The 16,879-nt window shown below is 47.0% G+C and overlaps 1 protein-coding gene and 1 long non-coding RNA gene across 5 annotated transcripts in view; one reads left to right on the forward strand and one right to left on the reverse strand.

Annotated features, from left to right (window-relative positions):
- Window positions 1-2,881, reverse strand: part of LOC142472147 (uncharacterized) — a 44,325-nt gene extending 41,444 nt beyond the window's left edge. Inside the window, exon 1 of the long non-coding RNA XR_012789612.1 lies at window positions 2,790-2,881. This is a non-coding gene — a long non-coding RNA (uncharacterized LOC142472147). The remainder of the gene's footprint in view (window positions 1-2,789) is intronic.
- Window positions 1-16,879, forward strand: part of DAB2IP (DAB2 interacting protein) — a 613,541-nt gene that overhangs the window by 114,968 nt on the left and 481,694 nt on the right. The gene's annotated exons all lie outside the window — the stretch shown is intronic.

Below are 16,879 nucleotides of genomic sequence, written 5' to 3' on the forward strand. Positions count from 1 at the left end.
GGGGACTGTACAATGAGCGAATTGCAGACAGGTGCTGTTCTGTGATCAGACTTCGACTTCTTAGCAAGCCAGGGATTTATCTGCCTTTTGCATCTATTATTCAGTGAGGATGACTGAACAGCCTTAGAAGATTTAGGGTTATTTGGCAAAGCTGCTTAAAAAGATGTGAAAAATGAGAAGGGAATGGTTGAGCGATGGAAATAGTGCACAACAGCAGCCATTTAACCGACATACAGTGGGACAGATTTAAAGTTTGCTGCAGTGTAAGAAGGCTGCAGGCAGTTTCAGCCCCAATATGCAGCCTACGACCCCGCTCACACAGCGCGCTAAACGACGTGCGCGCGCCTAGTGTTAAGTATTGAAACTACCATTGGCTGCAAAGTACGGCGTCGACGCTGCCGCAGTAACTGGAGTCTTTTGAAACTGTGATCTCCGGCTGCAGCAGCGCGACGTCAGTTTCAGCAGCCAATCAATGTTGTTAACATTGGTAGACCCAACCCCACGTCTGGGTAAATATTTAATTTTTCTACTTCTTAGTTAATAAAATGATAGAAATAAAGAAAACGATCATTAAAGGGCATAAAATCATTATTTAATAACGTAAGCACAAATGAGTTTACATTTTGAACGAAACTTGTGCATATGTGATTAGGCAACATTACCATGGCACTTAGAATTTTGAATACAAAGCACATAAAGTTGATTCAAGTCGACTCTGGACGTACAAATGGGTTTTTCTTTCAGAATGTTGTCGGCTGTATTGGATCGGGAGGTCGTCCTGTGTCGGGTCATTCTGTCTGCTGGGAATGATCACACATCGCCCAGCAGACGAAGGCGCGCGCACACAGCGTCGTGAAGCCCCCTGTGTGAACGCGGCCTTGAGCTCCTAAGTGAAAAAAGGAATTGTGTATAAAAAGCGCTAATAGGGCTGGACTATCATTGGTTAATCACTCAGGTGATATTAGTTTCATCCAGTCGCCGTTATGTTGTGTTTTTTGTGGCTTAAGCTCCTAAGTACAACAGCTAGTAGAATGGATAAATACAGAGAATACTCTCCTTTCCCAAATTGTACTACATTGATGGGACAACTCGGAGTGAGAATGGGTGCAGCTCCCCAATTAAAAACACTGACTGAGATTCAATAAGCCGCGATATGGTTGTATCGCGCCTGAATCTGGCGGTAACTGCCATTCAAGTCAATGGCAACTCACACTGGATCGCACTTCCCAGTCCCTATCTGCCTCTGACCCTAAAGTCCAAAGATGTACCTGTAAGCAGGGGTACCTTTTATATCAGTCTCCGGGTGTGGGTTGGTGTCCGCGCAGTGCACCCTCTGGCGGATTCCAGGGACCGCTGCGTCCTGAAATAGAGGGCCTGGTGCCTTGGGATCTTGCTGGCAGCACAGTCATTGTGCTTAAGATCACCCTGAGCAGTAAATCTGCTTGAGGAGCCAGATGGAGACTGGTTAATTGACTGACTCTAGCTGCCATTAACCAGCTCCTTGCTGGACTCATCAGCTACAGACAGGCTTTTGGTGTGCTGCCTTTTTAAACTGGGGAAAGCCTCTGTCACAAAAACAGTAAATCCTTCAAAGACCCCCCAAGTCTTGAAACAAAACATAAATGACAAATCTGGCCCCAGGGAACAACTATAATGTTGCAACATTACATCCTGCTGACATTGTAACTTTCTGTTTCGCCGCCAGAGCAAACCTGACCCTGAGGACATTTTCTGTCCACCGGGAAACTATTCCTTACCAGTGGAACAAACCGACTTGGGGTCTCCGGCAGTCCACTCAGGTCAGGAAACCACAGATCAGCTTTCGGAACACCCCCCCCCCCCCCCCCCCGCTCACATAAGTAAATAAAAAAAAAATACAAAAATTATATTTTTAAAAATAGTAACAGGTGGGACTGCTGCCTTAAACATACATCTATTACATGGATTCAGCCTCTATATGAGAACCTCCTAGTCCGGATTAGGGCCAATAGAGTGGGGGACACACATTGGGAGTCGTAAGGTAGGCTCGGGCAGATTCCTGTAGTAGATTCAACAAATCGCGGGCCCTCGTATAGGAGATAAATTACAGGTAAACGCAGCATTTCCCCTCTCCCATTGTGTTTATTTCTTTTTGTTTCCGTGCGACTATTTTCGTTTTTATGCGCAATGTATTGCTAGCCTACAGTAAGTCGTATGGGCGCTGGGATTGCGCTTGTGTATAATTGGTTTGTACCATGTCCTGCAGGCGATTGTACAGTTACCACCATGCAATGTACATTTCCCATTCCCCCTTTCATTTTTCTGTAAAACCTACAAATAAACAGTTAAAAATTAAAAAATAAAAAGATACAATATATATTGCATCTTGTATCCCCCTGATTCCCCTCCAAAAAAGAAAATATTGTTTTATTTCAGAAATAAACCTCTTTGGCTGATTTTGCCTCGAGAGTCAACTTTTTTTTCGAGTCCGCTTAATTTGTTTAGTCAAATTTGTCTTGCGCATTAGTTGTATGAATGTCACATTAACTTGTGCACATCATTTTGTGCAAATAAACAACTCGGGACTTTTTGTACCTTGGGGCTAGCAGAATGTATATTGATCTTAAAAGGAATTTAATCTTTACCTATCTTGTCCTCAGTTTGTTTTGGTAGTTAGTGAGAGCGACTGGTTACTTATTGTTGTATAGCTGCATTAGAATGTCTGTAGCTGGAATGTATTACTTTTGTCATTTAAACCTTGCTAGACATCATTTTTTTTTTTGGGGGGGGGGGGGGAAGAAATACGTTACCCCATCTCCTGAGATGAAACCTCCCATTCTGTACAGTGATATCACTGTGGTGGTACAAGCCCCCAAAAGAGAGATGTTAATCCTTTACACAGCAAAACTCCTCCCTACTAAAAAAAACTCTGTCCTCCCTCCTACAAAACGCTCTGCCCCGTTCTCCCGGCTCAGCAACTCCCTCCTACAAAACTCCGTTCTCTCGCCTGCAAAACTCCCTTTGTTAAAAAAAAAAAAAAAAAAAAACTCAAAACATATATATTTGACATTTCTGATTTTATCAAATTTATGTCATTTGGGGCGTCCTATATTCAAATATTTGTATATTAAGTCTTCCAAACAACTGGATTTTTTTGTCGGTATTGCCCTTGTTTTGCACCCAAGAGACTTGAATCCTTTTGCTGTGAGAAGGGCCTTCACACCTTTGCACTTATACAGTATTTGGTGTTTATTTTGCCAAAATATCAGCGCTGTTAGTTTGTAGTAACAAATTGGAGTATTTTCTGACCACTACATATTGGCATTACAGACAGTGAAAAAACGCTGTGTAAACTGATCCCTGATAAATATTTCTTAGGGATGATCAGGAAGACACACACTTTATTAGAGTATTGGTTTCTCATTTTTTACTATGTACAGTTGGCAGACATACTAAGATAATCAATTAATCTGATGGTTAAAGCATTAGCAGAATCCCCTACAGACTGCTGGGGATTTAGGTAACTTTCATTCGAAGGCTCAGCGCAGATTAAAATTCTGAGACCGTCATGAAATATTTATAGAATTTTATTGACAGCTGGAGGAATAAAGCTCTTATACTTTGAAGTAATATGCTTCTATAACATACATCTAGACGTAAATAATAAGGAATTACAGTCATTCATTATTTACTGCCTAGAAGCATAACCTAGTAAAAGGGAGAATATTTAGTTTGATCTGCTACATTGGTTTTACTCAACTGCGGCATACGGTGTCCATATTGGGACATCCTCGTGTGTCATGCGCAGCTCACTCCCTGCCAAACTCCCTTCTCCGAAACGCTCTCTGTCAATGCCCGTCCTCCAAAATGCGCAGCTCGATATTTTTTGGGAAATGTTTTTTTTTCCACCTGGAGGTGATCTGTGACCTCTGAGCTTGGGACCTAACAGGTCCTACGAGGTGGACATAAAATGGCCTTGGGGCCAGTTTAGCTCGAGCAGCCAATAGAAAACTGTGACATCATCAGCGTGTTACATCACAACTTTTATTTGCTGACCCCCCAGAGGCCATTGTAAGGAATCCCAACCCTCTCTAATAGCGTGTCTGAGATCAGATGCATTGTAAGGAACCGCAACCCTCTCTAATAGTGCGTCTGAGATCAGATGCATTGTAAGGAACCCCAACCCTCTCTAATAGTGTGTCTGAGATCAGATGCATTTTAAGGAACCCCAACCCTCTCTAATAGTGCGTCTGAGATCAGATGCATTGTAAGGAACCGCAACCCTCTCTAATAGCGCATCTGAGATCAGATGCATTGTAAGGAACCGCAACCCTCTCTAATTGCACGTCTGAGATCAGATGCATTGTAAGGAACCGCAACCCTCTCTAATAGTGCGTCTGAGATCAGATGCATTGTAAGGAACCCCAACCCTCTCTAATAGTGTGTCTGAGATCAGATGCATTTTAAGGAATCCCAACCCTCTCTAATAGTGCGTCTGAGATCAGATGCATTGTAAGGAACCCCAACCCTCTCTAATAGCGCGTCTGAGATCAGATGCATTGTAAGGAACCCCAACCCTCTCTAATAGCGTGTCTGAGATCAGATGCATTGTAAATTCTTCTGTATTTGGAACCATTTTCAAATGACCTGAAAATGGGAACCCAAGGATTCCTTGGAACATCGGTTGAAAAACACAGCTCTACAGCAACGCAAACCCATAATATGCTGTGAAGACGTCTTACCTGTGTTAGGGAATATTTTACTCCTATTCAGGTCTGGGAAGTAGCTTCACAGCATATTGAATAGGGACCAATGTTCCTTCCTGGAAACCTAATACAGGCGGTCCTCGTTTATCCGACGGAATGCGTCCCGCAAACCGCCGTCGGATAACGGACCATCAGATTGTGTGTCACTGTTATTCGGCGGCGGCGGCGACCGTCGGATAATGCGTCCGGCGGACTGCATTATGCGGGGTCGGGTAAGGCATCCGTCGGCAAGCGAGGACTCACTGTAATTGTTATTGCTCTGGGACTGACATAAGAAGCAGCGGGTGGAGGCAAGGTGGAAATAAGGCAGGAAGCGAGGTGTGGTTTCCAGGAAGCATTTCTCTGTGACACGGAAATGGCTGCATTACGCCCAGAGGCTTACTCTTCATTTATATAACGCATCATTATGTTATCCCTCTGCACCGCACCGAGAGGCCAAAAAATACAATTATTTTTCTGCGTCTGTTTGTAAATTAGATTGTAAGCTTTTCAAGACATGTTTTTAATGTATATCCTCCCGTCTTATGTTGTGATATATATATACACACATAGATACATACACACATAAATACATACATACATACATACATACACACACACATACATACATACATACATACATACATACATACATACATACATGCATACATGCACACATACATACATACATACATACATACATACACACACACATACATACATACATACATACATACATGCATACATGCACACATACATACATACATACATACATACATACACACACACACACACATACATACATACATACATACATACATGCACACACACATACATACATACATACATACATACATACATGCACACATACATACATACATACATACATGCACACACACATACATACATACACACATACATACATACATACATACATACATACATACATACATGCACACACAGTAGTTTCCTGTATTATAATGCAGTCTGTACCGTGTTGATACTATACAAGTCAAAACATAGAAATTAGAATAATTCAACAATGTGGATTCTATACCAGGTGAGTGAACACAACAATATTCTCCCTTTATCTCCAACTAGCTGATATACCCGGCGTTGCCCGGGATGTAATTTTGGGGGGGGCGGGCTACAGGGTTGGGCTTCCCCCCCCCCCCTTGACAGCTAGGTGGGTGACTGAGTGTGTGGGTGACTGTGTGGGTGGGTGGATGGGTGACTGAGTGGGTGGGTGGGTGACTTTGGGTCGGTGGGTGGGTGACTTTGGGTCGGTGGGTGGGTGACTTTGGGTCGGTGGGTGGGTGACTTTGGGTCGGTGGGTGGGTGGATGACTATGGGTCGGTGGGTGACTGGGTCGGTGGGTGGGTGGGTGGCTCGGTTTGACTTTGGGTCGGTGGGTGGGTGACTTTGGGTCGGTGGGTGGTTGACTTTGGGTCGGTGGGTGGGTGACTTTGGGTCGGTGGGTGGGTGGTTCAGTTTGACTTTGGGTCGGTGGGTAACTTTGGGTCGGTGGGTGGGTGGGTCGGTTTGACTTTGGGTCGGTGGGTGGGTGACTTTGGGTCGGTGGGTGGGTGGGTGACTTTGAGTCGGTGGGTGGGTGACTTTGGGTCGGTGGGTGGGTCGGTGACTGGGTGACTTTTTTTGGGTCGGTGACTGGGTGACTTTTTCTGGGTCGGTGACTGGGTTCGGTGACTGGGTGGGTCAGTGACTGGGTTGGGTGGGTGAGTGAGTAGGTTTTGGTCGGTTGGTGAATGGGTGGGTGGTGTCGGTGAGTGGGTGGGTGGTGTCGGTGAGTGGGTGGGTGGGGTCGGTGAGTGGGTGGGTGGGGTCGGTGACTGACTGAATGGGTGGGTGGTTTTGGGTGACTGACTGAATGGGTGGGTGAGTGGGTGACTGACTGAATGGGTGGGTGACTGAATGGGTGGGTGAGTGGGTGACTGACTGGGTGACTGAGTGAATGGGTGACTGACCGGGTGACTGAGTGAGTGGGTGACTGACTGGGTGACTGAGTGAGTGGGTGACTAACTGGGTGACTGACTGGGTGGGTGACTGACTGGGTGACTGACTGAGTGGGTGACTGACTGAGTGGGTGACTGAGTGAGTGGGTGACTGACTGAGTGGGTGACTGAGTGAGTGGTGACTGAGTGAGTGGTGACTGACTGGGTGACTGAGTGAGTGGGTGACTGAGTGAGTGTGTGACTGGGTGGATGTGTGGGTGACTGGGTGGGTGTGTGGGTGTGTGGGTGACTGGGTGGGTGACTTTGACTGGGTGACAGTGCGTGGGTGGGAGACGGTGGGTGACTTACCTTGACCGGGTGGTGGTTCCTGGCGGCAGACGGTTCCCCTCCTGGCACTGATATCCCCGTGGCATCTGGCTGGGGCAGGAGGTGGGTTCGGGAAGTTGGCGGGGGGCAAGAGTGGCAGGAGACCCGCGCCGCGCTTCCCCTCAGTCCGGGAGCCGGTGAGGGTGAGTGCAGGAGGCCCGCGCCGCGCTTCCCCTCCGTTCCTTGTTGGGAGCGAGGGGGAGGAGCCTGGAGTTTGCTGCTGAGCAGGAGGGCGGCGCTTCCCCTCCGTCCGGGAGCCGGTGCAGGGCGGCGCACGTGAGGGTGATGGTGCGGCTGGGGATGTTGCGGAGCGTCCGGGTTTGGGTGAGGTGGGAGGGGGGAGAGAGTGAGGGGCACCAGGAGAGAGGGGGGGTGTGGAAGGTGAGCTACGGGTCCGGCTGATGGGGGAGAGTGAGGCCAAGCAAGGTCAAACCTCAATACTGTGTGTGTGTGTGTGTGGTGTTGGTCAGAGGCGCACACGCGGTCACGGTGTGAGGAGATTGTGCGTGTGTGTCTCTCCTCCCTGCCTGGCCCGCAGGCCAATGAGCTGTCCAGCAGACATACACACACAAACATTATTTGAGACTTATATATATAGATTTTGGGGTAAGCGTGAATTCACTTTTGACAATTTTCACAGCCCAGATCAGCCAGTGATGGCTTCATTATCCAGTATTGTGTGTTACTTCTTTTCTTCGGAAATAATAACACCGCGGATAGTCTAATTTATATATTATGTTGGCACTTGGCAGGTCAACAGTATTTTTTTTTAAATTCCTCTAATGGGATTAGTCCAACACTACATTGGTTTCAGAAATGTCAATACGTTTCATTCGTGCTCGTTTTATTCTTAAACCTTTTATTTTTTCCACTTGATGGGATTCCATTCACAGAAAGCTAAATCCAGCAGATTTATCCCCAGCATTGTGTCTTCCGATATTTCAGCCAGCATAACGGCTCCATGTGAAACAAAAGGGTTAACAAGGGAGATGCTTACACAAGTGTTACAATCCTCTGCTGGACAGCAGAGCCCAGGCGCGGTTATTCAAATCATTGGCCGGTGCTGCAGTTGGTAAGAGTGATCGGTTGGGGTTGGCTTTCTGCTTCCAGAACACGTGAGCAAATCCCAGCCAGTGATGGTTTTCAAAGTCGATGTGGGCCACGGGGCATTCCAAAGCAGAAGACCTGCCGTTCGCTCTGGCACTGAAGGATGTGCAGTACAATGAGACGGAAGCGTTAACCTCGTTACCGATGTGCTTAGTGGAGCTGTTGATGTTATGAGAAGCGAAGTGGTAACCCTAGTTACAGGTGGGCACAAGCAGCTGAACATGGATAGACCGCAGTGATTATACAGAGATAGGTCTATATTTATTAAGAGGTACTATGGCATAAGGCAGTGGTTGGTGTTCAACTCCAGTCCTCAAACCCTCCCCCCCCCCCCCCCAACAGGTCCAGGTTTTCAGGATATCCCTGCATCAGCACAGGTAGCTCAATCAGTCTCTGCATCAGGACAGTACCGGTGGCTCAATAAGAAGCTCAGTCTTTGACTGAGCCACCTGTGCTGAGGCTGGGATATCCTGAAAACCTGTCCTGTTGGGGGGAAGGCTTGAGGACTGGAGTTGAGCACCCCTGGTATAAGGCATTGCCCAGCGCTGGAAAACACTGCATGGCCTCTTCACGTGATGGGCTGCAAGGTGTCTTCCCGCTATGACATAGCACCATTTTGTAAATATGGGCCAAAATGGAATTGTTGTGCAGTGGAATATCCATGTTTGAGGCATCATTAGTATCAGTGAGTGTGTGTGAATATTAGTGTCAGCGAGTGTTGGTGTAAGTTTGTTTGTCTGTCAGTGAATGTGTGACTGTTACTATTAGTGTCAGTGTGTGTTAGTGTCAGTGAGTGTGAGTGTTCGTATTAGTGTGTGTTGTGAATGTATGGCTTTTAATATTTGTGTCAGAAAGTGTGTTAGTATTAGTCTTAGCGTGAGTGTTTGTGAGTGTTTATGGTGTGCAGCGTTTGTTTTTGTTTTTTTGTGTGCCATATCTTAAACCAGTGACCTTATGGGCTCCTATCTAACAGATCTCCATCCTTTTCTTTTATTTATTGTAAATATGCTGATTTTTAAGGCTTCATTTCCCATGCTGATAGTGATTGGGCAGAACAAATATGTGCCACACGCACAGCTAAAAAAGCAATTTGCAGGAAGAATTACAGGAATAACATGAATTAATGAGGTTTCTAAAAACAACGGGTCCCTTTTTAGTAGCTTGCCCCAGTTTTGCTATACGCATCTGTTTTCTGCCTTTATAAGGAATAAAGGAAACCCATTTTTCATTCCAGGTTATGCCTTCCCGCAACAGGGGTCAGTGCGAACACAGCAAACAACTGTGTGTTCGCCCCCCAGCAGTTAGCTGCAAAGTGAGCTGAAGAAGCAGCCTGCAATGATCTCCATCGTGTTGTTTCAAGAGAAACCTTCCTGCCCTTTCCAAAATCCGTTTTTATTTGTAAAATCTGCCTCTCCGTTCGGGAGATGGAATTGTTTGAAATATTAAGCCGCCCAGCAGGTTAAAATGGAGCTCTCCCCAGAGCCCAGTGCAGTATAAAAGTAACCTTAGAAGAAAATAATAATAATAATAATATTAAAAATATATATATATATATATATTTACACACACAAAAAAGAACAGGCGCACTCCTAGTGTATTAAAGTTAAACAATTTAATAGGACTGGATAGATAGAAAATGCTCACTCACACGCGACGCTATAAATCGGGCAATTTTTGAGACAACCTCAAGCTCCGTCTCAGCAAGGGGATCCACGCAGCTGCTGCAGTGCTATCCGGCACTCCACGCTGACCGCAACCGGATGTGGGATGTGTGCACGTGTTGCCTCCAATCCGGCTCCTCCGGCAACAACTCTTCCACAAAGTTTCCAGGTACAAGCTGGTACTTGCGGCTTGTGTCCTCTGCTCTCTCGGCTCCCTGCGTCACAGCTTGCGCTCAGTGAAGTGGTAATTTAGACACACAAGTGGCACCCTACGCGTTTCGTCAGGATGACTTCATCAGGGGTATCCCTTGCTGAGACGAGCTTGAGTGTCTCAAAAATTGCCTGATTTCTTGCGTCGCTTGTGGGTGAGCATTTTCTATCTGTCCTGTCCTATTAAATTGTTATACTTTAATACACTAGGAGTGCGCCTGCTCTCTTTTGTTAATGTAAATATCTTCCAAGGAATTGGTGATTCCTGTGTCCGGGCTGCAAAGACTCCGGAGGACTGTGTTACTGGGACTGTTTTTTTTTTTTTTACTATGTAGCCATGGCTGGTTTGGGCTATCAGTCTGCCCTCCTCCTGGCAGTAATCCCTGGTAAGGGCAGGTTTGGCAGGAGTAATCAAGGGTTTTCCCCACACCTCTGCAGCTCAGTGGGTCACAGAGAAGGTAGTGTAATCAGGCCTGGTGTCCAATCAGGGGCAAGGGGCTTGATCTGTACTTAAGGGGCTGCACTTCCTAAATGTAGGGAGTCTGCCTCTACCTTGAGAGAGGCACAGTCTACCCGTGATCAGTTGTGCAGGGCGCTGCCTACTGTGTGCTCTCCCTTAGGGGAGTGGTGGGAGACTGTTCCCCTTACTCTACCAGAGAGTAAGGGAAGAGCTAGGACTGCTCTTGGTGCCCGCTGGCTGGGAGTGTAGGTCCAGGGATATCCTAAGGGTGCAGGCCCTATATGCTGCTGACCGACTGCTGTGCCGTGTGCATACAGAAGAAAACGTTCCTTTTTAATGCAGGGTTGCAACAATTTTTATTTATTTATTTTAATATTTAGTATATATTGTTTTGATTAGCACATGTTTATTGGCAGGGTTATCACTATATTATTTAGGTCATTGTACCCATTGCATTATAGGTTATTGTTATTAAACATCATTGATCCTAGGGGCACATCCTTCACAGGTGTAACAACACATTTGTTATTAATCGGTTTAGTGTAGAGCCTTTATATATGCTATACAATTGAGCGCTATTTCTCTATATCTCTCTATATATAGATAGATAGATAACAGGACATAGTCAGGGGCCAAGATAATAAGATTATATGAGATAAACTCATATAAGCTTCCGTGGGCATTGCTACTTTTAACCCTTTGAGTGCCTCAGGACGTAGTTCCTGTGTCATAGGTTCCGGCTCCCTGGGTGACCCATGACGTGGCCGCTACGTCTCCCCCCCCATAAAATGCTTGTTTAATTGGGGAGGAACGCGTCAGGAGCGCAGGACACAGTCCGCGCTGATGGCGGACGGAAGAAGGACGACAAAGGGTTAAACCAGTGGTGCTCAAGTACCCCCCAACAGGACAGGTTTTGAGGATATCCCATCTTCAGCATAGGTGTCTCAGTCAATGGCTCAGTTAACGACTGAGCCACTGTTTGAACTTCCTGTGCTGAAGCAGGGCCTGATTGTGCCACCTGTATTAAAGCTGGGATATCCTGAAAACCTGTCCTGTTGGGGGATACTTGGAGTTGAGAACCCCTGGGTTAAACAACCAGTGCTCTCATTTTCAAGCCCACCTTTTTTGCTTTTACCCAAATTACCCTTTCCAGATTTAAAGAAAACAAAAGAAAAACGGAGCGGTAATTTAAAGTACTTTGTGTTTGTGTAATTACATAACTATTTTAGGCTAGCGCTGACATGATGCTATTTTTTCACATAATCACATTATGAAATAAACGTGCAATTCAAAGGGCAAATGCTTATTTTTAGTGGTATTTGAAACGTTCTCCCGACGTAATTTTAATGGCTTTGTTTCTTAGCTACCGCGTTTATGAATTGACGATTATCCTGCTGCTGGAATCACTCCTTCGGCCTTGACAAGCTCTGTAGTGGTGTTTGGCATCTTGCTCTGTTCCCGATACTTCACAAAATAGTGCCGTGTTTGGATGAGTAATAAGAGAACGGGGGTTTGGGAGTGTGACCACACAGGCAGAAAAAGCTTTGTTTAGCTTTATTTTTTTTTCAACAGACAAAAAAAAAGCCATTGAAATTCACAAAATATACTTCTACATAATGGTCTGTTGCACTGTTCTAGTTCTACGTGGCAATTATCATTCAACCGGCGTAGGTTTTTTATTTTGCATGTTCTTGTGTAGCGCTGCTAGTTTTACATAGCACTTTAAAGAGACATTTTGCAGGCACAGGTCCCTGCCCCGTGGAGCTTACAATCTATGTTTTTGGTGCCTGACAAGGAGCCAACACCGGGAATTAAACCAGGTTAGCCTGTCAGTGCCTGTCAGTGTCGTTACTCACTGAGCCACGCCTCCTAGGGTTGCAAAGTGTCCAGTATTGAACCGGACTGTCCTGTATTTGGACACTCTACAGTAAATAAATAGAGGTAATACTGGACGTGTGTGTGTTACCTCTCTGGACATAGTGACCTGACCGGCTTGTGGTGGCCGCGAGATTTCCCCGAGCAGGGAGAGAGCAGGGCAGCTGCTAGTGGGTTGGGCAGATTCCTCCATCCTGATTGGCTGCATTAACCAGCAGCAGCCAATCAGGAGGAGATGTCAAGAGCCTGGGGATGGGGCCAGAGAGGAGGAAACATCATGGAGCAGTAAGAGGTGTGTGCGCGTGTATCTCAAGTGCGTCACACCTTTAACCATTGTGCCCAGTATTTTTGGAGAAGCCACCTGGCAACCCTACCGGCCACTGGCACCAGTAATGCATTGGGGTTGTGTTGCACGCCCCATGGGTAGTGAAAGGGTAAATGAAGCCTAAGGGCTGGGACCTGCTGCGCCCGGCGGCGCGGGCGGCCGCGTGAGCGTTCCCCACCAGCAGAGGAATCCTTCTGAGCCGGTCCCAGTCCCCCCTCGCTGCACAGCTCACTACGCGCTGTGAAGCGTCAGCCGCCGGGGGATGCAAGAAAATTGCGATCCCGAGCGGTGACGCGTCACGTGGTGCGCTGATGAGCCTATCAGCGGCGGGAGCGGGAGCTGTCAGACAGCTTCCTACACAAGGTAGGGAGTGGTGTGTGTGTATCAGCGAGTGTGAGGAGGGCATTTGTGGGGGAAGCGGGAGGGAGCGGGAGCTGCTTACCTTCCAGCAGCCCGCAGCAGCTCCCTCATGCAGCCCGGGAGACCGAGCCCGTGAAGGGAGGGGGTGGGGGAGTAGCAGGTCCCTCCGCTCAAACCACGCCCCCCCCCCCCACTCACGCCCGCTCCGGCTCCCGGCTCCCTACAGACCGCATATCGCGGTCTGTGCCTGTCAGCGCGCCGCCTGTCTGCAGTGCGGGCGCGCTGACTGAGGGAGCGGAGCCTAAGGCTGCGGTCCCAGTAACAGCCTGTGCGCACGGCGCGGCGTGCACTGTGCGTGTAAGCACCGCCCCTCAATGGGGCTGGGCACAGTACGCACCGTGACGCTGAAGGTGCAGCCGCGCCGTGCTGCAGGGTTTTTCCCAACTCAATCAAATTGAGTTTACTCCTAGCGACGGGGGCAAATCTCCGACCACGCCCCCTCTTGTCGCAAGATTCTCCTCTCCTCACAGACCGCAGATCGCGGTTAGCGCTGTGACACGCGCCGCCCCCCCGCCGGGCGCGCGTGTCACAGACATTACTGGGACCGCAGCCTAAGGCAGGCTGAGCACATTAGAAAGAGATTTACGGGGTCATTTTATGTTGTCGTAAGTGGAGCGCCTCGTTTAAATAAAATGCATTGGAGTAAAAATTAATCATTAGAAGTGGAACAATAACAGTTGTGACATAAAGACTAATGATGATAATTGACATAAGGTAACACCTCGCCTTGCACTGCTTATAGCAGTGTGGTTTCCAAGTTCCTTATAAGAATCAGTGAGCTCTCAGTTATAATAACTTTATAATATAATAATAACTTTCAAATATCATCAAAATACTGTAAATACAAATATAGGCTAAGGGTTTTGTCATCTACATTTAGCATAGATTGAACTTGATGGACATATGTATTTTTTCAAACTCATCTACTATGTAACTATAGCGTTTTTCTACCAATGGGACACAAGTGCATCACAATTACAGTATGGCGCGCGGTACGCAGCACATAGGAATGTTACAGACACAATCCCTGCCCAGGTGAGCTTACAATCTATGATTTTGGTGCCGGAGGCACAGGGAGATAAAGTGACTTGCCCAAGGTCGCAGAGAGCTGACACCGGGAATTGAACCAGGTTCCCTTGATTCACACTCGGTGTAGGGATCAGAGTTAGTGCCTTTACTCACTGATCCACTCCTTCAGCCAAGTTAAGGATTTGTAATTACTGGTATAAAGATCAAGCTAATTAACACATATACCTACACACAACTCTGTGTGCCACCCCCCCACCCCCTTCCAAGTCTCCCATAAGGATCTGTGCAGCTAGGCATAGAATAGTGAGATTTCACTTGGTGCTGTAGATGTATCAAACCAGTTAAGCAAGTTTCTAACTTTTAGATTGTTGGGTAAGTGTATGCCAGGTGCTTGTGAAATATGAGGGAATAAGAGTTTGATAATAGGTTATCTACTAACTTCTTTGTAGTTCTTGTTGATCCCCACAAAATAGCAAGCGAACACCCTCCAAAATATATGCAGCATCTGCTAGGATATAGACATGGAAGCAGGATGAAAATGGCTCTCGGCATCCACCATCGGAGTCCACCTAAGGCTGGGGCCATGGCGCCTTCACCCGTGCGGAGGCTGGTCAGTGAGCGGGCGCTTACCTGGCCATGGTGGGGGACGTGCCATGGGGGGCGTCACTGACCTGGCTCGCCCTCATTGGGCGAACCGCTCACGTGACCGGCCTGTCGCACCAAGAAATCAGTTTGACCAGTTGGGGACAAAAATAGATATTCCTCAAGGGTTCAGCGCAGAATAGACTGTACCGTAGACCAGCGGGGTTATCGAGGGACAGGTACTTGGATGTTGGTTCACAACAGCTTGCGATCAGGTTCGACAATGTTTTTTCACCTTTACACAGACAACCACCCTCCAGTTTCATTCAGCCTAATCAGAGATAACCAGTGTGGAAATGATAGATATGAGGCTATTGTTCTCTGTACAAAGAGACACCCTTTTTAATCATAGAGGTCATTCTGCAGTATGGATAGCAATTAGCAGCCGGTATCAATTATGTTCCTTCTCTCTTTAGTAATGACTGTATTTAACAAAAGGAAGGCGAATACTTGGCACATTTCTCCTTCCTTTAATAGTGTGTAGTTAAGGTTTCCGGTGTATAAGAATCAGGGGGTTGCTCAGATGTTCTTGATCTATTCGGGTTATTTTGCACACAGCGTATTACTATATACACGTAATTATTGACATCCTAAAAGCAATCCTACACATTTGAACAGCGATTCTGTATATTCCTAAAAGTTATTCAGATTTTTATTTTGTATGTTCTAAAGCAGGGGTAGCCAACTCCAGCCCTCAAGCGCTACCAACAGGTCAGGTTTTCAGCATATCCCTGCTTCAGCACAGGTGGTTCAGTCAACTGAGCCACCTGCGCTGAAGCAGGGATATCCTGAAAATCTGACCTGTTGGTAGTCCTTGAGGACTGGAGTTGGCCAGTCCTGTTCTAAAGCAATGTAGGGTGTAGGGTGACAGAATCTTCTAAGAGGACAACCAAAGAGACCCATGTAAATCCATAATGTTTGTATAAGCTCCTTTTACAGAGATAAAACTGGAATGCCACACTTTCTCAGATTGGTACACACTGGTTGACCCTTCAGATGTGCCAGTTGACCCCCATTGTTCTAAAAGTTGTTGTGTAGATTCTAAAACCTTTTTTGCCCAGTATAAAAATTGTACTATACAAAAGTGCTATCTATTTTTCACATTGTTCAACAGATTCTTGTAAAGACATAGGAGCCAGCAAGATTATTTAGGAGCCAAAGTTTTGTTTGGGTGGGGGGAGGGGGAGCGCCGTTCTGGCTCCCCCACCCCGCTCAGTGGCTCTGTCACACTATGACACACTAACTGACACACACAGTGAATGCGTCTTTGTGTCAGTGGGCACACTCATTGATACCCCCACCTGGCGCTGACATCATTGGGAGTAGGGACGGGCCCAGTTGCACCCTCCCCTAGCCTTTGTGCCGAGTCCCCCTTCCCTCCCGCACTCCACACTAAGCGATCACCACCATGGCTGGTCACAGCGCACCCGATGCTTCATTGATATTGCGCTGGTGGAGCAGGACCGGTAACAGCCGGTGCTGTTACCAGCCGCAGCAATGGCTGACAGGTCGGTCAGTATTGAGCCACAACACAGGCACCAGGGGTTACATTTTAGGCGCCCAGTATATTTCCATCCCTGCGTTTTACACCGTCTTTTACATTCCTTAGTTACAAGTCTAATTAGTCTCCAGAGCTCCAGGGAAGTGAGAAATTAAACACATTCCTGATCAATTAAACCCACTCCCCCATACTCTCTTTGTCACACATATCAGACATGAAACATTGTTATTATTACTATTGTTTATTTATAACGTTCCATCCGCAGCGCGGTGCAATGAGGGGGAACAGAGCGGTATACATTACATAAACTGAATGACATGCGGACAAATGGATACAAAAGGTAACGAGGCAAAAACCAGTTACCCTCGTTTCCTTTCCTTGGATCAGCGGCCTTTATGTTCATTTTTTTCGTACATGGGTTTGAAGCAGGGGGTCTCCTGAACCCCCATTGATTTCAGCTCCGGGGATGCCCTGCTTCCCGAGAGAGCCCCGATGAAGTGACGAACAGCCGCGAAACGCCTAGGACTTTTACACGGAGCTGCTTGTCCCACGGACCCATAATCCCCAGCGCGCGAACCGGAAGTGA

The sequence above is a fragment of the Ascaphus truei genome, chromosome 21 (genome assembly GCF_040206685.1).
Source record: "Ascaphus truei isolate aAscTru1 chromosome 21, aAscTru1.hap1, whole genome shotgun sequence".
NCBI lineage: Eukaryota > Metazoa > Chordata > Amphibia > Anura > Ascaphidae > Ascaphus > Ascaphus truei.